General features: G+C 37.4%; 2 long non-coding RNA genes across 3 annotated transcripts; both read left to right on the forward strand.

Moving 5' to 3' along the window:
* On the forward strand, window positions 1-25457 carry LOC126927137 (uncharacterized). 2 transcript variants are annotated; one of them, XR_007715206.1, is made up of 3 exons: window positions 1-146; window positions 215-2256; window positions 25290-25457. It is a non-coding gene; the product is annotated as an uncharacterized LOC126927137 (long non-coding RNA). The 2 variants fall into 2 exon arrangements; XR_007715207.1 differs by lacking the exon at window positions 25290-25457 and adding an exon at window positions 6435-6454.
* LOC126927147 (uncharacterized) lies at window positions 17246-19724 on the forward strand. The gene is made up of 2 exons (XR_007715219.1): window positions 17246-17364; window positions 19269-19724. It is a non-coding gene; the product is annotated as an uncharacterized LOC126927147 (long non-coding RNA).
* Window positions 25458-27885: the final 2428 nt, after the last annotated feature.

A 27885-nucleotide genomic window follows, 5' to 3' on the forward strand; every position in this document is an offset into this window, starting at 1 on the left:
CTACGATCACGTGAATGAAGTAAGTCTGTTCGTGGCTCCTTATTCTACTGCGAGAGTCCTTGCGTTTTGAGTATTCTCAGAAGAATCATAATGCAACGAAACGTAGCTATTACCACGCTTTTTAGCTTCAATAATTCTTATACAAGGTATTTTCTATTTTGTCGTTAAAAAGGTAAGGGAATTTTCAAGCGAAAATAAGAGAAATCTGTTGTAGCGAATTTCACAGTAAACGCTTTATTACAAAGTTATCAGCCACTATTGAACACAGTTTGAAATATAAAATATGCGCATGGGAACAAATTTGTTGTTGCAGAATATATAAAAGTAACAACGCAGGAAGAATTAACACAACTAATTAATAAGTTAGTTGTTGATATTTGATAATATTCTCGCGATATCTTCAATATAATAAATTTGATTTATTTATTTATGATTTATGACGAGTTGGTCGACTATTTTTACACATTTATGGGAATTTTCAAGCTGCAAAAATACACAGAATATAAAACATAAAAAATGTATTTGAGTATTTTATTTACAAGTTCATGTCAGGTCTTACTAACGAAATGTTGTTATTTGTTATATTTAATAAATAAAATAATTCTCTACCTCGGGTGCATTTTTTAAATCAATTTTATATCCATAAAAAATATGCATTTGCATAAATAGTTTACTGCTAAATTTTATGTAATATCTTTTTCTTATTTTCACTTGTAGATTATGCTCTCATAGTTTGACTAAAAAAATTTTACGTTTTACACACCCTACGTGCGATACATATATCACATAAGCGAATTATAACTCGGCTAACATTTCTCACACGTTAATTTGGAAAAATATCGGCGATCGTACAGCAATAGAGTCAATAGGGGATCTTTTCGCTTGAAAGATCGACGAGCAACTTTTTAATTCGCTACAATCTGCAGTTGTTTCAATATTTAACCGTATCGTGATACGTTTTAGTCCGTTTGTATACAATCTGTATGAAACAGAATCATAAAGCTTTTAATCCTGTTCAAGCAATCTAGTGAACCATAATGGCATGCATTCCTTTATTGTGAATTCTGCCGTAAAAACAATAGATGTTATGAATATTTCTCATACTCTTTCTCGATTTACGTGCACATGGATTAATAAATATCTATAATAATTGTTTCGAGAACCTAAACACCCACGGAAGATATCAATTTGGGCCAGAAAAAGAACTCCACCAGTGAAAAACAGCATCGATCTCAAAAAGTAAAATTCTAGCAGTAAAAAGAAAACAGCACACGCGTAACAAAAAGGACGATCTAACAATAAAAATAAATGTTTAAGTGGGCGTAACAATATCAGGAGGATTTTAGAAATGAGAGAGACACTTTGACGATTACGAATAGAAGAAATTACAATACCAGGAAATAGTAGAAAAACCAACGTAAAGATACAAAATCAAACGGATATCATCGATCAAAAGGCGCAGAGATTGCTAAAAGAGATTGCAACGATAAATGAAGGTATTGGAGAAGAAAATTCTATCGACGAAAGAGATAGAAAGAAAGAAAGAACGTGAAAAGGAGAGGGGCGAATTGCACGATGTCTTGACTCGGAAACGATCTGCAAATTCCTAAGATATTCTAGGGTTTATAGGGGCGTATGCCAGAAATCCAAGGACGACTTAAGGTACAATGGAATTGAACTATAAAGTTTTCAACGCGAAAGTACGATAGTACCATCTACGTATACATGTTACACATCGATATCATGTTATGCGTGTAACTGAATGTCGCTTGCATCCACCCATCACCTTCTGCCATTACAATTATATTAACTTTCCATGAATATCATCGCAATAAATCAAGAATCTATTTAATGCACCGTAGCTGTAACATTTCTATGCGAACTTATATTCAGCGATTCCTTATCGGTAGAATATATTAATTTCCATCGAGATCTGATCGATGGAATGAATTATGCTTGGTTACCGCGTGACGGCCACCTCGACATCAACGTGGTAAACGACGTCAATGGTGAAACTCGATCAGGTTGATCGAAATCGAAGGATCACCGATTCACAGGGGTAGCTTGCTATATCGCGACCGGTCGACGGCCGGTGGGGGTTGCTTCCTGGGTCGCACTTTCTGGTGTGGGTAGAGCAACCACCGCCAGTAGTATCACGGTGACGAGCAGACGCGGTTGTCTTCTACCTTTCTCGCCGATTTCTTGGTTTTCGTTCAGTATCCGCTACGGCCACCCTCGAAACGACGTTCATCAATCGTAAGTAAATTGTCACTATTCTACGACACGTAAATTCCTCGAGACATTTGAATCTTCCTTCCCGGATTTTCGCCCCGTTTGTCACTTTGCCTCCTTTTGTCCTTTCGCGCGTCTTGTGTGATCAATGACGGGACGTGGAAATCAAGCGTAGATCAAAGTAAAAGTGAGGAAAAGTTTGTGTAACGATACTCTGCTCTATTGATATTTCTAGGTATGTGTGGAATTTCTGGCGCTCAATTCAAAAATAAAAGCTGCACGTTCGATCGGTAAAACAGTCGATCAACTCCTAACGTTCCGACGCAGTTACGTTGCACAAAGTGTACATTTTAATCGATAAACTTGCATGTATCGCGTAAATGATGTTTTTGTAAGAACGGTGCGTGCTTTTCATCGATTTTATTGGCTACGGGCAATCTGTTCCATAGAGTCTATTTAGATTAAACCACAGTTTTTCGTCGCGTGAGACCAGACCGCAGCATCTAACAATGCGATGTCTATAGTCACGTCATTGCATTACACGCCCCCCTCGTCGGTTAAACGATCAATTTTAATTACGCGCACGAAATTGTGCCGCTAATTTAACGAGTAACTGACATGCCAGATCTCGTCACTAATCTTCTTGTTCGACACTCAATGATGTCTCCTTCGTTTTATTCAAATTGTATGCAAATACGCGTTGGATAGTTATCGCTCCGACGAAGTTACCGCGCGGACCACGACATCTATGTTCGATATCAACGTGAAAATTCAACGACACGAACTTTGAATCGGACACAAGAGGTTAGGAATTTGCAGTTTGCTTTGCATTTTCTAACTAATATAACTAGACAGAAGCTGAACTATCTAAGGATGATAGAGCGGATGACTATTTCTGGAAATTGAATTATTATTTTATCGCTAGATAAAAAGAAACATTCACTGGCGAACACTCCCTTACCCTCACGCAGGCACTAGCTGTACACACATGCACATATCTTAACCTAAGCCTACGTGTCTCGTAAGAACTGTACCATCTCGTTGTTGTCTGCTGATTTTAAAACTAAACAGAAGCTGTATTCCTTTAAACTATTTACAATGTAACATTTATCCTAACTCATACATTAACGCTACAATTAATAAATTCAAAGAACGCCGTTTCGGGGATAGCAGAGCGTAGGTAGAGATTTCTACCAAAGCTATTAGTCGAGAAATTCTGATTAATTAACATTACAAGTGGCAATTTCCTAGAGAGAAACAAATCAGAATTATTTTGTCGAGGACTGTTACGTGTTAGAGTACGTAGGGGTATTTTGTAATTTGCATTTATCCGGTATAACTTAATATATGGAAATTTATATTTTTATTCGTGTTTTTAAATTTTGTTCATTATATTTGTCTTAATCTTGTTTCGATTAAGATTTTCATTAGAATATTTCTATACGAGTCTACCGTGTTATCTGTTTGACAGATTCAATAACAAATTAGGATTGTTCTTTCGAAATAGAATTGTGACACGTTGAATAGGAAATTTTCTAACTTGCATCCTTGTGGTGAAAAATTTATATGCTTTTCAATCTGAAAATTTTACTTAAAGGAAACTCGCCTTTCCTTTAGAACTTATGCTTTTCGTTGAATTTTGATCGATTTTCATTGTGAATTACTACGCTAATTTTGTGCAGAGAAACAAACACAGATTTGTTCTTTTGATAGAGATCTGTTTTATGTTAAATGGAAAATTCCTACGTAAAGGTTTCGTCCATGGCATTTTCCTACCGTCTTGATCGTTGAACCTCGATCGATAGAACGTCTCTAACGATATTTTAACATTCCGGTTATTTTGATAATTGAACGTTCCACGGGAGAATGATTCTCCATGACTTATTATCGTGTTTGGCCTCCTTGCTTCCGTGACGATCAATATTTGGATCGTGGCTTGCTTAGGATGCTTAAGGTTAGATTAACTCGTATTTTTATGCGTCCCCAGCTCGCGTTATCGGATCGCGCACCTTTTACGACCAATTTCCCGTTTCTTTCCGGCATTCTGCACCCGATCGCCACATTTACGGCGTCGAATCGATGAAAATGTAACACAAAGGTTGCAAAGATGGACAACGAATTACGTAACACAAAGGTTGCCAGCACCGACGAAGAATTCCGTGATGCATTCAGACAACGCGTAAGAAACCGACTCGTTCTCTCTCAGAAGCACTTTCGATTAATTTAACATCGAACTGGTCTATGAAAAGCTTTCAGAAATTACATTATTTAGGAAACCGGTGGTGAGATGCATTCGCGATTCGAACGAGATCAAAGGAATTTTCTCGAATCTTCTAATTCGATTTTAGAAAAATACGATCGCGAGCTGCCTTTATTGTTACATCCTTGCGTTCGTAGTGTCGCACGTATATTCTAAAAGTGTCACAACTGAAAACTATGAGGAAAGAACACGATAAGTTTCTTATTCTCTTTTGATAAAAAACAGCTTTATAATTCAGTACGCCGTCGATCAGCCTATTACCTCAATTGCTTTTTGACTCTGGAAGTAAACATACGTTTCCCCATTCTCTTCGCAAATTTTCGAAATTTATCTTGTTTCATTCGTTTATTCATACGGGCAATACTCTTTGGTTTAAGCATAATCAACACGAACATACATTTATCAACGTTTTACGGTTTTATCCACTTTACCCGGAAACACGTGCGTATCTCGAGAACAATAAAACAGATATTACACGATTTCGAGGGGTTTATCATGGTGATGTTTATTTCACCCCGAAGAGTCCTTGAAAAGCCCAATATTTTCTTATTCCACGTTCCTGCAACCACCATACAACATCAAAACATTTTCAGAACATTACCTGCTTCTACTACTACGTACTTTCCGCATAAAATATTATCGAAATATTAAATCTCAAACTTGATATATCGACATTATTGGCGTTATCCATTTCTCCGGTAGACTTTATACATCATTGATGGTTCTAAAAAGAGCTGTTTATGCGAGTACGTGTGTATGCACCGAAATACTATCCCTGAAACGACTAGTCGTTTCTAGATGTTTAATACAACTTCGCATCCTTCTTAAGAATTAATGTCCGGATATGGGTTTATGCAAAAAATATAAATAAGAAGCGCTTCAACGTCAGTTATGAAAATATGAAAAAAAAAGAATATAGTTCCCATTTAAAAAACACAAGCGTTACTTTCACAGGGCTTTTCAAAGTTATTCCAGCATAAAATAAATATCGGCATAATATGACCCCGTCAAAATTGTATAACATTTGCCTGAAAATCAATTTTCTTGTCTCATCTATAGTTTTCGAAATATTTCCAGATAAAACTGACACACTGTATAATTGGAATATGGCGTTTGTCATACGTGATACAAAGACGAAGACGAATGTCAAGCGTTTTAAATGTATTCTTATAAACGTGGGCAACGATTTACAGAAAAAGCGTAGCTGGCGCGTGAGCGAGTGGCGTGGTCACATATACGTTTAACACAACTAAATATCGGATGTATAGAATAAGGGAAATTTTCTGAATGTCCCCGGAGAAACATCGAGCTCCGATAGCTGCAGAATTTCCCAGCAATTTATAATATAGTCGTTTGCAATTTTGAAGACAAATGTAGTAGCATTGGCAATGAATCTATGCGGTTCCAACGTAAACAACCCGAGAGACGTTAAAAGTAAATCGTAGTTTTAAAAAATTGCTGCAGCGGAGTCGCCAATTTTAGAAACAACAAAACGAAGAATTCTATGTTGAGAGAACAGTGTTCGAGATGCGGGACAAACAGAACGGTATAGAGTTCTCTGTTAGAGGATTTTAAAAATTTGCCGACGGTCTAGCGATAATGGCGATATTCTTGTAGCTGCTTCGCAATTTGGAAGATTAGGTGTAAATATAATTATTAAGACAAAGTACTATTTTTATATTCTCATTTTATATCTCCGATTTTCTTTTAATCTCTCTTTGGCTGTTTTCTTATCTAAACTCTGTTGAAAGGATTGAAAGTGAATTAATAGATGACGTACGCTAAGAACTCTACTCAAAATCTCAGTCTGTATCGTAAAATCATTTGCAGTGTACATGGAATCGAATAACAAGTGATACAATAATAATATAAATATCAGAATTGATGAAAATTGAGATCAAGAAATAGAAGTATAAAAAGAACATTAATTATGTTACATCAGATGGACGAGAGACTTCATCGTCTAACGTTTTAAATGAAATAACAATTCTTAAACGTTTCGATAATTTCTTAGTGATTCTTCAATTTTAATCAAGTTATCATGTTTCTGTTATCTCAATTTGTATACATGTCTGACATGTTAGTGCACGTTCCATTCGAGATCGGAAGCGGAAAATTACTTTGCGCGCGATCCAAATCAAACGTGAATCTGGCGAATCGGCCAGTTAAACGTACGTTGAACTTAATTATAAATAGGTGCAACGTCTTTCGTCGTTCGATGTTCTGCGTTAGAAATTACGACGATGCATGCATTGAATTTTATTCGGCTTTTTCGGATAACAACGTTTATACGCGTGTTTCATATTTATGGAATTTTGATTACGCCTTTATGGGTACCTACGTGAGCTATACTCTCATTAAATCAAATGGGTGCCGTGTAAACCAAACGAGATTAGCTGAACGTCGTTTTGGAGCAAAGAGACTTTAAATTGCGATTATTTCCACATAACATGCAGAAAATCGTTTTCCCTAAGTCTAATCCTTGAACGAGGTGGCACGAACTTTCGTAATATCGTGACTGTTTAAGAACACGATAATTTTTTCCTCGAGAATGAATAATACAATCGTGTTGTTTGATTTTCTACATTGTGATCGATAAACTTCGCAAATGTTGGACGATAATTTTGAGCTAAATTAATCGACATCGATAATATGGTGAACGATAATGTTACGATCAGCGTGCAAACCACTAGTTTGTTCGATTTCTTTCTCGTAGAGTTTATTGGATGACAAACCTTTTAATAATTCACGTTTCCTTTGTCAGAGATGGAAGAAAGGTTGTAATAAAACCTTTTCGCATCATCTTTTGGATTCTTCTTTTCTGGCAGATTTAAATGATAATTTAATATTATTTGTCGTTGTTGATTTATACGTCAAAGTTCAGAAGCACGTAAGCTTGTTTCGAATAGAACATAATATAACTGGGAAATTAGAAATGGAAACCAGGCCAATTTTATTCTACGTTAAAGCTATCGTGCAATATCGCGATACATTTTTTTTCAATAATTAATATGCAGTAAAAGAGATGGTTTCTGTATGTGTGAAACATTGTGATACACATTTTACATAAACAATTTCAATTTCGTATAATATACATATTCAAAAAATATACATCGCTGTCCATGAGTACTAGGACACGTACAGAAAGTTAAGTAAGCCTCGGAAACTTTATTTTAACACTTTCACATCCTGTAGCATTAACGTGTTGTCCAATGCAGACCAAGTGTCCGGTGACACCACGTTGGTATTACGAGCAAATCGATCCTTTGCGTAAACTTTACGAATTTGAAACTCCGGTTGCTGATTAAAATTACTAGGAAATTTGTACACGTTGATAATATTTATGAACGAGGTCGTATGTTGAGTTCACAAGACGACAATAAGTTACAGTGATATTCATCATTTACCAATTTCAAAATGTACCTTTCCTACCTTATTTGACGCATCTAACAGTCATCTATAACAGTCTCGCGTTCCCTTAGCCTATCACGACAGCAACCATATCGAAGATAATATCGGAATATGAGTCGCGTGTTCGTTTTCACTGGCAATAAAAGGGCAGGAATTACCTGGTTTCAGAAGAAACAAACCGTATCAAAGCCTTGGATTTTTTTTCTTATATTTAATCTCGTTGAGGATGTTACGCCGCGCAACACATCTGCACGCCATCCCGCGCGGCTTGCCAACCAACGGTCTACCTGTCGTCCTTCTAACACTCCATAGGCCCAAGGACCCACTATAAAGTTGCAATTCTAGCTGCATTGTTCGCACACATGGTCTAAGCACATCTGTTTGCCAGAAGACTTTCTAATTCCAGAAGTGTTTTCGGCCGGTTTTTAGAAAGGTCCTTGGGTTTATTATGTGCTCTTAAGAATTACGAAGAAAGCGGAGATATACCTAACGGAAAATCTGAGTTTCCCTATAAACAATGTCGCCTAGGACCCAAGTTCGTAGGAGGTTTCTTCCTCCTCTCTTCCTTCCTAACATTGGTCCCAACCAATCGACATCGCGGATTATTTCCCTCACTTTACTAACTGAAAATGTAAGCAACGAATCCGCGTTCTTCGTTCAAAGGGCACACCCATACCAAGCTTTCCTCCGTATTCACATTAGAATAAGCTTCAGAGATTGATCGTCTCTCACGGTGTCTAGAGTTCCCACAATCCCTATAACTCTCACCGTTCCTGTATCTTTCTGAGTTCCTTCATCATTTCTCAAGGTGCCTACACGGCCTAGAGTCTTCTAAGGCTCTCACTTATCCAGAACTCCGACAGTTCCTATAACTCTCAAGGGCCTAGAGCGCCTAAAGCTCTCCTTCTCTCATCCAAGACTAACCCTTCTCTCGTTATCTGTATCTTAATCAACGGCGTTACTACTTTGTGTGATTGTATAAAGTGTTGGAAATATACATTATTATAACTCTGACTCCCAGTGTTATACCGCATTAACCACCCCGATTATCCTAACCGAAATACGGGGATCGAACTATTCGTGGTGTCGATTATTCCAATCGTAACGGGAATTTACGACTCCCGTTGACGCGTATTCCAACGACCGCGTCTCCCCGCGATAGCTCGAAAAAACAGAGGAGTATCGCATTTATTAGTCGTTGCCACGTTCTATGTAGCTTATTCGTCGGGAAATTTTGCTGTAACAGAGCGCGAAACGCGTTATCAGAAGCGTTAACGTTAAGTAAGAAATAAAAACGAGTTACGGTTTCTTTACTGTTTAGCGACTTAATTTGCTGCGGATGAAACAACTTTGTTCAAGTATATATTGTAGGAGGAAAGAAGTTTTCTATAAAAAGCAAAGTTTCAACAAGGGGAAACTGAACGATCTACGATCCTGAATGGATTTAATAAGTTTCGTACGGGTGGTAAAAGAAAAGAGCAAAAGGATAGTAACCCTAAATCTTGAGATAAACTGGTAATGTCGGCAAAAATCCCCTTTGTATACGTTCCACGCGAGAATTTCATAGATTATCCTGCGAAATGAGAATTAACGTGCGCCGAAATCTAGAAGAGCAACAAAACAGCGTAGGAAAAAACGAAAGAATACAAAAAGCATTTGAAGATAAATATACCAGGTCCGGAACTTACGTTCAGCTTTGATTTCCTCTAATTGAGTATGTTGAGTATGGCGATTTGTACAACTTCAATTTCGCTACCCGTTACAGCTGGTTTATTTCCGACCTAATTTCCAATGTCAACAGAAGCTACGAGAATAAAAAAGCGAAACATTTTTAGTTCAGTTTTTTCCTCTAGCTCAATTTTGCGAAAATTCGTATCGTTCTCGAAAAAAATAGAAACTATTACAAACAATTTTTATTATTTTCTTTCGAATAGAACGGGATCAGGTTCGGTTCTGTTTGATTCTAGTACCATTTGCACGCGCAAAATCCACCCTTTACGAGCTTCGGCCGAGATTTTGCCTTCAAGGCAACTCTCGAATTACGCGACCGGTTGTAAAACAACACTTCTCCTGCAACCGTGCCTTTTTCTGCAGAACGATTCGTAGAAGCAAAACTTTTTCAACCTTTTTTATAGATGGTTTTCGCGTTTAATTCTCAGGGAGCGTGAATTTTAATGTCGACATCTTCTTGACCCTTTTCAACCCCTTCAAGTGACCCTCTTGCCAGCGAAACGTTCGTCAGAGGTTAAGAATCTACGCGAATCCGTGGATTCGAACAATAAAAGCGAAAGCCACTCCTCGAAGGAACGTCATTTCCAACCAGCCGTTCTTTTACATTCCGATTTTTGTTTTAACGTTGCGCCTTAATTATCGCGATTTAATTTATTTCAGCGTTACCTTGTCGTTCAAGCTGGTCCAGTTTCGAAATGTTACGGCTTGCCAGGGTTGTCGCGTGACGTTCGAATCTATAGCTTCGATAAGAAAGTTTTTTTTAGCAGGAACATGAATGATTCATCCTGTGACCGCAAGAGTCATCATTCTCGCCACGACAATTGCGGTTGAGTGATTAAAACGGTTGAATGAGTTCCAGCGAAAATTCACGAGAGAAGATTCTGAGGATTTATGGCAGTTCGGAATTCCGTTCGTCCAGAGAGAATCAACGTTCTCACGATCCGACGTCTTTAGGATTCTTCTCGCTATGGAACGTGCTGACTTTCAGGTCGTTGAAAATTTCACTTGGCACAAACAGCCGAATTCCGGATGGTAATTTATTGAATTTTTGACGCGAGCGAATCTCCAATATTTTCGTCCAGACATTTTCATCCTTTGGTTATCGAACTAAAACTTTCGAAATTTTGTTGCTCTTTTTCTACTAGTTTAAAGCATACGAAATGTCATGTATTCAAATGAAGATCTAGTTGGACATGATTTAGGACAATATACTTTTTCAACGACTTATCTTGTTTCTCGTTATTCCACTAGATGTTACAGGGTCCTCTAGCTATTATTAATATTACGAGGGAAATTTTACAACTTACAAAGTACCAGTATAGATAAATACTCTCGCATAACAATGACAAGTTTGATAATAAAACGAATGAAATTTTACGAGTACTTAGTATCTAGTGATAATATGCACGACCAACAAAATTTATCTCATACACGCGAAATGTGTATATACGTATAATATATAGTAATTATAACAGCCAAATTACTGTACGTGGTCACAGTCCAAAAATCGTAAACTGTATTATTCACAGGTAAGGGAAACTGTTGGTAAAAAGTTTCTACTGATAAAAATTTCGTTCACGGAGGTAACCACGTATCTGTGTCCACGTATTTCATGTTCCTGGATATGTAGTTCACCGGTACATGACGTCTATGAGGAAGCATCGCTACAATACAGTCCGATTTTCCCTACGTGTTACTCCTCTTTGTCTAATTCAACGCGTTCTTCTTTCGTTTTATTTCGTCTCTCCACGACGTCTGTCGTCTCGATTTTTGAGCAAGTCCAAGGATATCGACGTTAGATCGCGAGATAAAGGTTTCTGGACAGAAAAAGAGTATCTTGTTTAATTTACCCTCGATGATTAATCCATTCTCTGTCTGCAAAATGATTAATGGCCACGAAGAGGAGAAACTTTTTTCGTTCGCACTTAGACAGTGTACTTTCGTTTGCTATGATGTTGATCGGATAACTAAAACACACAAAGTTGCGAAATGGAATTGTGCAGAATGTTGATGATTTATCAGAAAGTTCGTTTGTTGATCGTTTACCACGCCGTACTCGATAAGTTAATTCCTCATCAGTTATGGATCGTTCGGAACTCCGTCAATTTTACTTTTTTTATAGAAAAAAGGCAGGTCCGTCTTAGGATCTAACAGACATTTTTTTCACTACTTTCGCAAATTAATTCTGCAGCTATAATCAAGCAAAAAATGTGGTATAATATAAATCCAGGTTGTTGGAAGCTTTATTAAAAAGGTATAATAAAAATACGAAACACGAAGTGGAAAATACTTTGACCTTTAATATGCACTTTTATATTAAAAAGAAAGGTACATCGAACAAATATTGATACACGTGTTTTGAATTAATACAGAGAGTTGATTGATACATTGAAATGAAGCACGATTAAAATGAGTTTTACGAGGAAATAAATTTAATCTTTTATCGTTATTAGGTTGGTATCGAACGGTGAACATTTTGAGATGGAGTATCTACACCAAACAAATAGTCTAATAGTCTGACTAGTGATTATAAAACTATTCTCATTTTATAGCACAGTAATCGCAAGTCCATTCCGTGACTTTTATTACAACTTTTCAGTCAAATAAATATTTTTTCCTTGATTGTAAACATATCGTATTACAACATAATGCGCTAGAAACGTTTGGTTATTGAATTTTAGGACACCCTGTACATAAACAATTAATACGCTTGTCGCTAAAATTATTTCGATATCAATTTATTTCGATATTAATTTCGTAAATCAAATTTCGCCATGCGATTGTACATATATGGAAATATTTGTATTTAACAATGCAAACTGGCGCTGTTGTAAAGATTGCTTTTATAAAAAGAAATGAACGTGTTTTTTCTGAAATTCGAATTACGGAACATGGAATATGGTGACACAATACAACGTGGGGGGAAAATAATTCTATGGGTCGAGGTTAATAAACATTGTCATGGAAGTGACAGCATAGGAGAGATGCGTAAATATACGTAATTCGATCCGAACAAAGGGAATTCGTTGGATAAAATAGAGATATAGTCGAGTAGTTTTTCGTACGTGATCGAAAAGTTATAAATATTTCGCGTCAGCTTAAGCTCCAGCTTGCTACCGGATTTGACGAAGATATCGAAACGTTCCCTCAATGAAGTTGCCGCGATGTACTTCGAATTACGATGGAAATGCAAATCGATCGACAGTCTAGCAACTAATTTAAACGTGGATTTCTTTCTTCCCCTTTAAACATTACCATTAAACCTGAATTTGATAGATTAATGTTACACGAGTGATGTTGTAGTTTCGTCAGAGTCGAAAGACTTTTGTGGAAATATGGTTTTTGATCAATCTTCTTCCAATTTTCGAAGGAACCCTGTTGGAATAAAGCTGAGTCTCATTTATATTTAAAAGAGATTTTCACGGAGAGTAGGCGAGATCTAAAGATTTTCACAGCAAAGCGTATCTTGGATCACCATAATTCTCCGTCGAAACGCTTTCGCCGCGAAAAAGAAAAAAAGAGCTGATTTATCAATCAGAAAACGTCAACTTGGTCGTCTTTTTCGAAGCTTATACGATCCATTGTAATCCTACCGAGCGAACTTCGCTGTAGTATGTATTTGAAACTCGAATAAAGTTCGGGATGCATGATAAAAAAAAAGCACTTCACCGTTCTCTTTCGATGTATGCCTTCGTCCCTTCTTTAGAATGGGATTTATTAATTTCTTTTTATCCACGAATCTTTCTAGAACGAAATAACGAGACGTGGAAAACCATTCCATCGTCCTTTTCCGATTTACAGTTGCTTCTCTCCTTTAAAATAAGATTTATTAAACTCCATGAGTCTTCGTAGAACAGAATGGTAAATCGCAGGATAAATTATATCGTAGAATAAATTATAGCGCGGACTGTTCGATTCATATTACATAGATTTTTCATTCTGAGTAGCGATAAAAATCATCGAGCAGCGAGGAGAAATTGAGTTTCATCGGCTGTAGCGATTCGTACGACGATTAAAAATATGAGGAGAAAAAATATTATTTGTTATGAACAACGTTAATTAGAAGCATATTTTTCATTTCATGTCTGATCGGTGATGTAATCATTCGTGTTCTTTGGTTGTTCCCGAGAAATGTTAAAGGGACGCTGTCGAATGAGATTAACGATGTCAGGAACGACGACGATCGTATCTTCAAAGGACGACACCAATTAACATAGACTAAGGGTGTAAGTTTCATCTAATTACATCGTGCTGCGTACAAGAATTAAAGGAATTAGTAGGTTATTTTATCGTGAAGAATTTGGATGCAACATTCTAATTGAAGATTACAACATTAGAAATTCAATAATTGGATGGTTGAAAGAAAATTTACAATTTGAAAAGTTAATTACTCATCGTTTTGTAAATTCGTTGCTGTTACTTTTCTGGAAATTTCAACGATATAAATGACGATATAAAGTAACGACTTTAAAGATACAACTTTAAAGTTGGACGCTTCGAACTTCGACTACTTTGGCACTGTTTTGCAGATTAAATATTCTCAACTGTTGTTTGTTCATTGTTAGAACTCGTTACTAAAACAATTAATCCTCTGTTCTCTGGTTTATTTTTAATATACTAATTCATTACTACGAAACTCTCGATTATTTTAGTTATTCAAAGTGCTGCAAATTTACTAATTTAGGTCAATAACAATATTCTTCGCTTCGACAAAACTTTCATCACAAGATTTTCTGATATAATACAATTGTATGCTGATTACTTTTCAAATTATTTGTTTCTTAATTAAATCTAGCTGTTACAAACCTTTGTCTGAATCAAAATCTTTGTACACGTCACGAGACATGGTTACACAGTTCATCAAATCAATAGTAATATGAGACTCTCGATTGGTATTAAGAGTGGAACAATATGAAAGGCAAAGTTCATCGGTTACAGCTATCTAGATGCTTCGACAGAATCGATTTTGGTGGAAACTGGTATCCAATAGTTGGCTTTATGTTCTTCCGGATCATCAGCTCGATACGTGGGAGAAAATCGCTCGATTAAAGCCTATTTGAACTCTCGAATTCGATAACTAGCTATTACGACTGTCAACTTCGAATTAAGTTGCTTCTCCCACGACTTTGATCTTTCGACCATTTTGTTTCCAATCGTTGGTTCGTTGGATAAGCGATACTAATGATTTTTTGATGAGAAGTTCGATAATAGGATTGCAGGTATGCAGCTATCGACGATAACTGCAGACGAAGGCTGAATTTATGATGTCGAATAGTTGAAGCGCCGATCTGATGGAAGTTTGCCGAAGCGATTAGAATTTCGAAAGCATTACAAAGCGGTTAGTTATCTCTCTATCACTGAGAAATATGCAATTTTAATAATTGTAAAAATAAAAAATCTGGAACCTGTTGTTTTATCATTTTTGTCATATTGAATTTTATTGCGTTATGGTACCCATTTTTTAAGGCTAATTTTATTACTAGTACGCTTTGTATCAAATTTTTGGAAAATTTTATTGGATTGCAAAAAGGGATCGTATATGGCGCAATAAGGTTGATGCACAACTGTAGCATTAAACATTTCTCCTATGAATCTAATTTTATTACTATCGTGCATCGAATGTTATTACAAAGTTTACAAATTTTCATCGTTATCGCATTTGAAAAAGAACCGTACAGGTGTAATAAGCTTGGTGTATCATACTAACGTCAAACTTTCTCTTTTGAAGTCAGCATCTTGCAATTACGCTTTGCTTTAAATTTGTTTAAATTCCACCGCAGTCGAATGCAAAGAAAAATCATATACAAGTTATAATATGATTGTTGCATCGTTTGTTCTACTCTTAAGAGGAAACATTTCGAGTACTACGTTTCCAAATTGCGACAGTTGTTTCTAACGAATGAATGAAGATGACTTAACTGAACGATTAATAGACGTATTACGCGAACCTGCACATTCCCGCAGGAGATTGTCGTGTTTGTTCAGACACGAAACTTCTGCAAGGCGCGACTCGTTTGTTTGGCTTTGACGTTTGCATTCACGTCTTTGTGTTGTGCAACGTTCCCAGCAAATGGTCGCGGAAAAGATTTATCAACTAACATAATCACTGACTGGTTCGAAGTGATACAAACCTTATGATACAACATTTGGCAAGATGAGATGTCCAAAAAGATTAAAAACATTATTTTTATCATATTCGTTGGAATTGTAAGGTACATGGCAAACAAAATGCTTGCCAATTTTTTTTTTAATTCTATTATTAATCAACACAAAGAAGAATCGTGCTTTTGAAGAAAATTTTTCATTTCTGGACACTCTATCGTTTCATTTTTTAGATTATAATGCATTTTATGAGTTAGAAGCTAAACCCACGATATAGTGCAATCGAGATTATACAGAATGATCTATATCTTGACTTATAGTCAAACAACTGTTACTAATGTTACGAAGTCTTTTGTAATAACTTCATCGTTTAATTAAACATCATTTTTCTACGATTTAATTCCAAATATATTTATAAGAATTGGGTATTCTAATGAATACTCTGTTTAAAAAAATGTGGAATGTATCGAAGAGAAATTAGAAACGCTCGAACAATCCATTGTTTTCCTGAGAGAAGAAAGGCACGGGCAATATTCGTTGCAGCTCTTCGATTTTCGATAAAACGTCAAATCACCTTTGTATCCTACAGAAAATATTTCAACGATTAAATTTGCATCGAATTCGAAGCCGATGGATATTTCCGCATGATCGAACAGTTTAACGAACAGAAACTACACACTGCAAAACACTTCGTAGTAATTCATCGTTGGCTCGCAGTGTTTCACGCGTTCAACAACGGGTGAACAAGGCGATCTTTCACAACCAGATACACTTTTCCCCTTCTTGTTGGCCCGTGTCATCGTCACGAATTTCCAAAAATGATTTATAAACTTACCTCGCCTTGTCAACGAATTATTCATCGAAAATCCATAAAGCGTCCAAAATATGGAAGGATCCAATTGGAAAAATCGCGTTTATTATTCCACTTCAGAAACATGAACGTCGTTCCACGAAGCTCCGCCATAACACCTGCTGTTGTCAACCTTTTCAGGAATATATCGTTACGTTCTTTCGTTTCCTTCCATCCATTGTACATTAATTTTCCTTTGGCCGAATAACCAACTTTCTTCCCATATATTTCGTTTCTCGATTATCCAACTTTAAACAGTCGTCTCTGGCCTGTTTTCTCTCTAATTGCCGAGTAGCCGTCGGCGTGATTGCAATCTGTTCCGGTCGTTTTAATACGAAAACGTCGGAAATCCGAGCGTTGAACGTGATATTAAAATTTCTTGGTTCACCACTCGACTATTTCCCTCCTCTTCGTCGAATAGCAAATACCAACCGACCGACGAAGAATACGCAATCAAAACGACCGGGCGAGTGTAAAAAAACGTCTAGAAAGGTTGCCATTCGAATAAAAGCTACCAGGCGAGGCTTGGTTATCCCATGTTTCCATCCTTTGGGAACGTTATTTTATCCCGTTGCCTTTTTTCTCTTTCTCTCTCTCTCCCCCCGTCGCCTAGAACGATGAGACGGCATGATATCAACGACGAAAAATGGATCTGTCGGGTGTAGGACGAACCTTTCGAACCAACACTTTGGGACAAACGTTTCGCACGAATGAGGGGAAGGAACGTTCAGAAGGAACAGTTGGAACGAATACTTGGAACGAACACTTGGAACAAACGGTAGGTTGTTTTCACGAAAATAATCGGCCACCACGCTTCAATCTTGTTCTACAATCGTGCACCAAGTGTTCTTCCTATAATTGAATATCTCGTTCCGTTGTATCGGTGTATCGAACATCTTGAAGAGGCCAGGAGTTCTCTGGTTCTCTCTAACTCGCTACCGTAACACGATTGAAATATGCAGAATACGGTGTTCAGCGGTGGGAACAAATATTGGACGCTCGAAGTTTGGTATCCTCTACAATAGATGGAATGTAAATGACACGAATGTACCTATCAAATAAATTCCAAACTGTTCGGTATTTAAGCTTCAAGAGCACCAATTCATCACACCGGCGCGCAGCGTTGGATTTTATTTGTCAGTTCGAAACAATACGTGCTTTGTTTTCCTTACGCTGCTTTGTTCTTTTTATTCATCCTCTTTGTTTCAGTAGCCCAAAGTAGGGTTTTATAGGTGGGTAATTGGAGTATTATACTCTTTCTTTCTCAAACAACAGTTCGTTTTGTTCGAAGTTTTTATTCTTCTTTGGAAGTAGGAAACGGATTAGGGAATGTTTAGTAGTCAAGGGAATGTTTAGAGATTGCCAGGAACAGTCGGTACTCTCTTCAATTTCCTAAGGAACTATCCGCACGGTTCCCCGCCTTTATTTTATCGAAAGCTGAGGCACGTTTCTCAAACGAACACGACGGAGATCCACCAGGAAATAAACTTTGAAAGAGCAAAGGAACGCGACGGATCTTGGGACACGTCTTACTAAAGGATTCACTATGATTTCGTGTCGCTTTTACTGGCGGATATTGACGATGAATACTAATGCAACTATTTGATCGAATCGTGTAAAATACCTTTTGTCCGATCATCTCCATCTAATGTATTTTAATATACCTTAAAATAATAAAAGCTTAAAAATGTTCAAACGTTCAATCAATTAGGATGCAATTCGTCCATAAAAATTACGATCAAGAGATTTGCTATGATTTCAGTAAAGTAAAGCATTTCAATTTTACTATCTCAGCTTTCTCGCGCAATAATTTGCAATTTTACAATTAGTCAACTGACTGATATCCTTAAGTTTATTTATCAAAGCTGCTGGTATAGACAATTACATAGTTCAAGTTTAAAAAATGTACGTAATATCGTTATTTTTCTCTGCTTTTCAATTTACGGAGTTCATCAGCATGGTTTTCAAGCGATTAATGCAATAAAACATACTTTAAAAAGTTCTTTATCTTCAAACCGCTCGTAAACTACGAGTCAGATAAAGGAGGTACTTCTAAACTCACGCGAAGATTATTAACGCTGTTTCCAGCAGAATTATCCAAAATCCGGAAGTATGTCAACGTGATAGTGTACTTTATCTGAGAAGAAGATTATTTTTTATTTCTATAACGTCAGAACTATCAGAAGAGCCAAGCGATCAATTCATAATTCTTCGTAGACAAATTTCGTAAATTTACAACGACGCATTTTTTAAAGAATATTGATTAATTTCAACTTTGGTTCATTTCTTTGTATTATATATTTTTTCATCCTGATTCCTTTAATACGAGTTTCATCTAATTCTATACGCGATCCTCGTTAACAGATTATTTGCGTTTATAATCTTCCAATTTCACGAGAACACACTAATCACCGTCTCTAGTCATTGATTTGCCATTAATTTATACATTTTGGAAAAATTGGTATACCATTACCGCAAGTGCACATGGCAATTCAAATGGTTCCGTACAATAGCGTATATTGCCTATTAAAGATGTTAATTTATATTTCGCCGGCAGGCTTCATTTAATTACTTAATGGAGATATTGAAACGTCATATTGACATGCAATCTCGGTACTGCGCCGAATATCTAAATTTTGTGGCGTACTAACCACATAAATGTTCTCTGGAATAATACCGCAGTCTAAACAACAGAACGTACACTGGTGGCAATGCGCAACCCTCTATTGGCAGTTATAGAGGGTGGATCAACGCCGCCGACGGTCAAAAGCAGCCACTTTCTCAACTTTACGATCCTCCCGCTCGATGTTTACTCATAGCCTGGTGAAAATAGCTTTAAGACTACCGGAGGTTTCAGTTCGATATTTTTATGGGGGCCACCCTCAAGAAAGACGAAAGTCAACCTTACCGTCACACTAATTACGCAAACATCGCTGATGATTCAGTTTCTTATCTAAAACTGTTCTTTCAGTAATCGCGAGAAATTTATTTTTACGGTTAATAATTTAGTAAACAATAGTTGTGGACTATATAACGATACATATATGTAGTATCTAAATGGGTCTTTATGTTGGGTAATGATGGATTATTATGGGTAATGATGTTTTGATTTAATAAATAATATTCGAAGCAACGAAATGATTACAATGCTGTCGTACGTCTTATTTTCATACGCGGCTTTCGACTTCCCGATTCACACTCTCCGGCTTCTACACTCGCTCGCTCTCGCTTCTCACTCAAACTGCACGCTTTTTGCATCCGTTCTCTCCGGCTTCTCAACTAACACTGCCTTTAGCGTTTCTGTGTCTTTTCTCGTCCTATCGGACACGTGTCCCGAAACGCCCGTGACCAGGGTCACGCAGCCCCTTTCCGCGAAACTATCCACTTGAAAGGACCGCATTGATGTACCCGACGATGCCGCGGCTTTCGCGACTTTGTTTACGGTTCGGCCGATATCTTAGGCCTTTTGTCCACGATATTACATATATATTCCGAACGAAGTTTGTTAAATGTTACATAGGAAAAATATGATAAATGCTTTTTTGGTGATTTTCTAACTTTTACGCTACTTGATGATCAAAAGGAAACGCTTTAATATAACGGTAGAATTTTAGTGAAAGTAACGATTTTTCGAATTCAAAGAAATCTCGTTTGGAAAGAATGTTTAAGGCACTGCCGAGATGTGACAGATGTACTACAAATTAAAATGCATTTCTAGATTCGTTAAATATCAACTAACAAGCCGCTTGTTATCAAAACGTTCGTGTTCACAAAGTAAATAACAATTGATTAAACTGTGTCATTAACTATTTAATCCGAGTTCTTAACACTTAACTCGATTCTTCGAACGAGCTTTTCGAGACGCTTTAATTAAACGAAAAACCAGTGTTCCGTATTCACGTGACTTTCTAGTTAGCTCTTTGTACAATCTAGAATGTATTAATTAAGCCAGAAAGCGTAGAATTTGCTTGTAACTTTTGTTGTAATGTAACTTCCTCGGATGTAGAGATGGCGTTTTTAATTTACCCCCGTCACGATGCTAAACCGTAAACTCATTTCGCTCGCGTTTCCCTCGTCCATTGTTAAAGGTACGTAAATACCACTGTAATAAGAAATTTAATTCAATATGCCATTCTCCCACACGTTTCATTATGTTTCGAGCTTTCTATTTTCGCTTAAAGATTCTACAATGTCAATGATGTCCATCAAATTTTGATAAACTGGTTGAGAAAATGAGACGTTTAAAATTAATTTATCGACGATAGAAATGATATTTGCTGAGGGATAACCAGACAGAATTATTGGGGCGGCTTATTCGATTTCTCGAAAAACATACTGCCAAGATGTTTCTATATATATTACATATTACATACTAGTTCGTTGTCCGACGAATACAAAGAAAAAGTCGAGCAAACCTAACTAATCCTTCTACTCGTTATGGTGTAGCATAGTCAAGCTCGTAAGAGGGGTTAAGAAGCTTAGGTTAGTTCAACTTTAAGCCTATCGACATATTTCCTCAAACCAAATTGTTTTTTTTAACGGCAGTATCTCCGTGTCTTTTGTGATTCTTTCGAGAAGATATCATCGTCTTACTGGGATTAAGTTTGTTTAACGTCCTCGGAACTTCATTTTATCATCTAGCTTTACAGTGAACGCGTCAATCGAGAAAGGATTGATGGATTGAAAAAATTGCACTTGCGTGCGATGAACGGTGTTGACGCTTGACGGCCAAATATCGTGATATTTTTCAGTTTAAAAGGACCAACATCTTTCTCAATTTCCCGTAAACCTCTCTTTTTTCGATATAATATTCGAAATATTCGGACGTTGTGTTGTCACGAATTACTCAACATTTTTATCCTTAAATATATGATCTTTTAAGATACATATAAAACGTCTGTGTCAACGATTTTGTGCCATAAAATCATTGAGAAATAGTTTTACAGGCCAGTCTCGTTTTTTTTACTCGCGATTAAAAAAAGAAGCTACAGTCATTTGAATAAAAATTATTTTATATTACAATTTTGAATTACGTATCTGAGAGATATAAATAGGTTACCTGATGACAAATTGTATTCGAAAATTGTATTCGAAATCCCAGAATTTCCGGAGTTTTTCTTCAATCAAGCTCCAAATAAGCGAATTAAAATATAGAATATTAAAACCAGCTGTGCCACCGTAATTATAATCAGTCCGGTCAAAGAAGCACCATTCATTCGACAGAATTATTAAGCTCCAGAAAAACTTGCACGAGTTCAGAGTTTTGAAACGTTCCAAGTGATATGGCGATCACAGTTCTCTCAGATGATGACGGAAGAATTCAATTTGTTAAATTTGATACACACTGTAATCATTTTACCCATTTATTACAATTATCCTAATACGATGAATAACAAGAGATCAGAATTCAGGGGACTAGTTCAAAGGATAGTTCCAGTACAATGGATATCGGCGAAGCTGGATGAGATTAGTAGTAGAAACCGATATTAGTCAGACGGAGGACAAAAGCGCTGACAGTGCCGTTTAGCAATGAAACAGAGGATTCTTTGTACCCAAGGGAGAGTGGACACACGAAGACTGTAAATACTCGAAGACTGGATTACCTTCTCCTTTTCTTTCTTATACTGCAATTTCATAGAAACCGAGTCTGTAAAATAATCTCGGTTCTCCCATGCTGCTCTTATCTTCATATATTCTGCCGACCACAGATAGGAAATTTTGTTGCACACGCATATCGTCCGACTATAAAGATAGGTAATGCAGTGGAATCTCACTTGTCCGAGTAGGGACCATGGGATTTCGGATAATCGAGCAGTTCCAATGAAAAAGGTTCACCAGCTAATCCTCTCTATTTCTTTTTATTAGTTTGGGTAATAGGAACTGTCCACCTTGCACGATTGAACTAATGATACTTTACAAGTGATCGATAATAATAAATTATAATTTTAAATGTAAATTTTGGAAATTGCATGTTATGCAATTATCTTATATCGCGTAAAACTGTGAAATTGTAAAAAATACATGTACAATTTGCAGCTTGTCAATTGGCTAATAGCATTAGGTTGCTAAATTATTCTGTATGGAAGAAAATTGCTTCCGCATCGCGTTCTTCCGCATCTTATTTACTTTTATTTTACTCGACAAGAACAATAATGCGGCGAGCAATAAACTCGATTGTGAATAAGTCTTCAAAATGAACTCTCTTTTAATCGAATATTGATTGAAAAGTGTAATCTTCTCTGATGATTTGGAATTATACAGTCGCTGGAAAAATAAGACTATTTCTTTTCTGTTTCATCTCTATTCATGTTTCCAATCTCCATGGTTACTGACCGTTTACTTCGCGCGTTTACACTTAATATAATATTTAAAACAGTACTATTTTTAACTATTTTAACAGGAAGAAAGGAATCAAGGATTTTACTAATCGATTTGACCGGTTGTCCGCAACTAGCAATTATTTACAAATTTAGCAAGTGCAAATGAAACGAATAACGTTGCTTCGATTCGACCATGTGTCCGATGCATGATTATTTTGCCAACGCCCCAATTAGTAGCCCCCATGCGATTTCACGATTCTTCTTCTACGAAATCGAAATCCATCATCGGAAGTCGTTAAAACGTTGCTAATCTTGTGCGGTTCTTGATAGGAAATCCGAGTTTTTTCTCGCAATCTGCTCTCATCCATACCAACCACGTACAATCCAATTCAATTTTCATAACTCGCGTCTTTGAAATAATTTTACAACTCGCGGGTATTGTATCTGGTATAAAAGAACCACGTAATAAGAAAACCTCTGCGAAATAACAATGTATTGTTACATCAGCGGGACGCACGTGCATCGTTTCGCTGGTATTGGAAAGAATCGTAGTTTGATTATTTCATTTGTGCCTGTATGGAGAACCATGAAACGAAGTAGAGCGGTGCAATGCAATGTTTTCAGAATTTTCCGCCGCAGTAATTAATCGATTTTCACCGGGTTTTATTAAAACTTGTTAGGTAACATGCGTGGTACCGTGCAACGCATTCTACACGTGCCTTTTTAAATGATACACGAGCAATTAATTATCAAAATATCCAGGAAATGTGGTGCTGTGAAGATTTCCATGGAAATTAACTTGCGTACAGGTGATACCGGAAAGATTGAAAATATCAATTCGACGAATTAATACCAACGATGTAAATTATTTTCCCAATCGAGTTCTATGTTTGCTTATTTAATTGAAAGTTAACTCGTGTGCCTCATGACGATCGTGATAATTCTAAATCCACAACTTTTCCGTTCTTCTGTGTGTAAGGATTCGAATATTCCATCATTCGACAAAAATGAATTCTGCTCTGTTATTTTGAGGGCTCTTCGCCCAAACTATATTTCTCTATTATTAGAAAATTTATCGAAAGTGAGAGAGGAATTATTATCAATAAGCGCGCCCCCGTTTCAATATACTATAATAATTTTTCCATATAGTTGAAAGTTCTTTTTTCTCGGTTGAAGCTAAAATAAAATTCAATTATCCAAAATTTAAACCGTAACAAAGTTAAATTGCAATGTAGAAAAAGCTCGAAAAATAAAAATTCTCTATTAGTTCCTCTTCTAAAACAAATAGGCGCGATTGTATTAATCGATAAAGCGAAATTTTTATGCCCCGGGGAATGACGTCGCAACGCCAACCAACTTGAAAATCGATAGTCGAAGCTTAATGACGCCAATGATATTCCACCAACGTACGTAGCACCGTCCACGAAACTTCCTAGTTCAATTTACGCACGAAAAAGACTGCTATATTCTCGAACGAACGAAATCGATATTTCCAAGCGTGAATCACATCAACCAGAGAAACTGTATCTATGCAGAATTTTATTAACTGCAGCCGTGAGTTGAAAGATAGAGAGAAAGAGAAAGAAAGAAAAAGAGAAAGGAAGAGATTGTCCAGAAGTATTTTACCCGTTTTAAATTGTAATTTCCATTCACGTTGCTAGATTGAACAACAGGCTTTTAGTAACAGCTGCCATGGACGCTAGTAAATTGATTAAACGAACGTTTTCTTCACGCATTCCCGTACCTTCGTATTCCTGGAGTTTCATCTCGTTATTTTTAATGCGAATACTTACAGCTCGCCAGATTGTCGAATACTTAACCATCGAATAACGATCGAAATTTATTTTTCCACGTAAAAGTGGCTTGGAAAAAATATTCTTTGTCCTCGTTATTGTTGTTTCCTACTATATTACATTCTTAAAGTTTTGAAATTCCACTCAAAACGTACACGAAACTTTTTTCGAAATTAGCAGGTTCTGTTCTTTATGCAATCATATTTCGTCAGTGTTTACGATGTACTTTTGCCAAAATTACGAGACGCTAAGTGGTCTCTCCGCTTTATTATGTATTAATTCATGAAAAATGTGGACACACATTATACACAAGCTTTAGATAGCCAGGCCACTGTATATATCTTGTTTAATCCTATCACGGCCGCTATCGCACTTAGCCTCATTTAATATGATCCTAAATGTCTTGGGCTTCGATTTACGAGGTGCTAGCTCTGTCTTGTCGCGTATGGATCCGGTCGTCGTAACGGGTCTTCATCGGGAATAAATACCATTGTAACGTGATATCCAATCTGGCCAGCTTGTGATTGAAACCGTGTTATAAAAGGGTTTATAGTCAACCGGTTTTTATTAAATTATTTTTCCTTTTCCAGACGCGTCTCGTCAAATTCGTTTGGCCAAACTGTATCTCGCTTCAAGGTTCACGCGTATACGTACACCACGAATAAAAATATAGAGCGATCATAAAATGAGCGAGAGCTGAGATTTACACGTTTCGATTGCACGTTTCCTTGCAGATGTAAGGATTTTGGTAAGTGTTTTTTTAGAATGCGAGCAATATGAATTCGCGAAGAATGATATCACGATGAATTGGAAAAATACTAGAAACATACAAGAATGTTAGGTGTATTTTGAAAAACAGTTCACGAGTTCCAGGTTGGAATTTTCGTGAGTCTATCTATTAAATTGTTTTCTAATGAAGAACGTATTCCATTCGAGACAAATTTTTATATTGTCTGTGCGTAACACATTATCGTAAATTGTGACTATACCGATAAGAGTCACTTTCGAAAGCTTTGATTTAGCATTCCGTTGATACACTGTTTGACTGCTGTTACGTCGCGTGAAAAGGTCCGCGCGACGTACTTTAATGTCTGACCGTCCAGACCCAAACGTCATTAGAGAACCCTCAATAAAACTAAGGCCCACCATAAACCGATTCTCATTAGCTTGCAGAAACCTTGAATCCTGCAAGCATTTTCGGTTTATAGCGGGTACTTAAAAGGTCCTTAGGTTTATTGAACGTTCTTAAATATTACGGAGTAAGCTGGTAGTTATGACGGGAAAAATTGTTAATTATATGACAGGGAAAATCAGGCATTTAGAGATTAGAAACATCTGGGTTTTCCCACGAGTCATGCCGTTAGGATGCTTCCATATCCCAACTTCAACCGTTAACGTCTTAGCTAATGGTAACGGGGATCTGTGTCCTCATGTTCATAACGGAAAGTACGAACAACGAATCAGCTTACTTCGTTCAAAACCTCCATCGTCATTGACACAGGTAGACGTACGAGTCAGTCGTTCGTAGTAGTACGAGTCAGTCGTTCGTAGTAGTACGAGTTAGTCGTTCGAGTAGTACGAATCAGTCAGTCGTTCGAGTCAGTCGTCAGTGCAAGCCACCCAAGTCAAACAGTCGGAGTCAAGCAGTCGACGTCTCCTCATTCAGTCTTTCGGTTGATCCTGTTGATTCGATTCAGTCAAAGTTGGATCTGATCAATCGCCACATCTACTACGACCCACGAGCCTTCCTCTCTCAGATTGGCAGTCAGAATCTGAGCAAGATCCAGGCAATTTTCAGACTCAACGACGTTACTATTGTGTGTGATTAAACGAAGCTGTTGGAGAAAAATATAATCATAACCCTACCAATCACGGAGTTATATTAATTCAACCACCCCTATTATCTTAACGGAAATCAGGGGATCGATCTACTCGCGGCGTCGATCATTAGAATCGTAACGGGAATTTACGACTCCCGTTGACGTGTTTCCTCGCGATTGCGTCTCCCCGCGATAGCTCGAAAATACATGGTCCTTCGAGCCGGATCACGTGCCAGTGTCAAGTAAGTGTCCACACACAGTGCCACGTGTTCCCTTTGAATCCAACAGCGGAAGTGTATCACTGCATTAAGGTCAGCGACGTCAGGAGCAACACCTTCAAAAGATATACACACTGGTCGAGGCACGCAACCAGGCAGCGTCCCGACGTAACTGAGTAATCAATTTAAGAAGATTTCAAGTCGATCCACATCCCGAATCATGCCGACCCCAGCTAAGATCAACAACTTGAGGAAACGACGTGATAAATTGTTCGAAGGCACGTTAACGACTATAAGGGACCGCATCGATAGATACGAACAGTCAGGCATGCAAGATCTTGCATATTTGAGATCATCTCAAGCCCTACTCAAAACCGGGTGGAAACGATTCCTATCACTCCAGGACGAGTTGGACGACATCGAGGACGAGGATATCGTTCAGGAACGCGTAGCGTCGGAACAGTACAGTTCCCTGGACGAGAGAATACAGCATCTCCGGGAAGGAAAGCCATCTTCAATCCCGCCGCCATCAAAGGGCACCGATTTTCCCGAAGCGAAAATGCATTTACCAGAAATGCGGCTACCAGCATTCGACGGGAAATTCGAAAATTGGAACGCATTTTTTAACACATTCAACTCGACTATCGACATGAACTCTCACCTAACCACCTTACAAAAATTCCATTATGTGCGGGCTTCCTTAGTAGGGGAAGCCGCGAGTTGTGTGAATTCTCTAGTTTTCCATGAGGAGAACTATCCGAAGGCGCTGAGCCTTCTCAAGCAGAGGTACGATTGTCCGCGACGCATCGTGTCATGCCATGGATTTGCAATCATTGACTACTCAAAGCTGACGCATTGTTCTCCAATGGCCCTAAGAGACTTGGCCAATGTCGTAAGACAGAACCTCGACGCACTAAGCAGTTTGGGACAAACCGTACATCCGAATAGCCTCATTCTTAATCTCATCAGCTCCAAACTACCCGATTACGTCAGGCAACAATGGGAGCTAACCTTGACCAACAAGGAGGTGCCTCAATACACCGATTTGCTAGATTACCTCGAGAATCTAGCGCTCACAGGCATCTCACCTTCCGATATCAAACAAATTAAAACACCGGACCAATCCAAAAGAATCCGACAGCGTAAGA

This window comes from Bombus affinis, unplaced genomic scaffold (assembly GCF_024516045.1).
Source record: "Bombus affinis isolate iyBomAffi1 unplaced genomic scaffold, iyBomAffi1.2 ctg00000075.1, whole genome shotgun sequence".
NCBI classification, from domain to species: Eukaryota; Metazoa; Arthropoda; class Insecta; order Hymenoptera; family Apidae; genus Bombus; species Bombus affinis.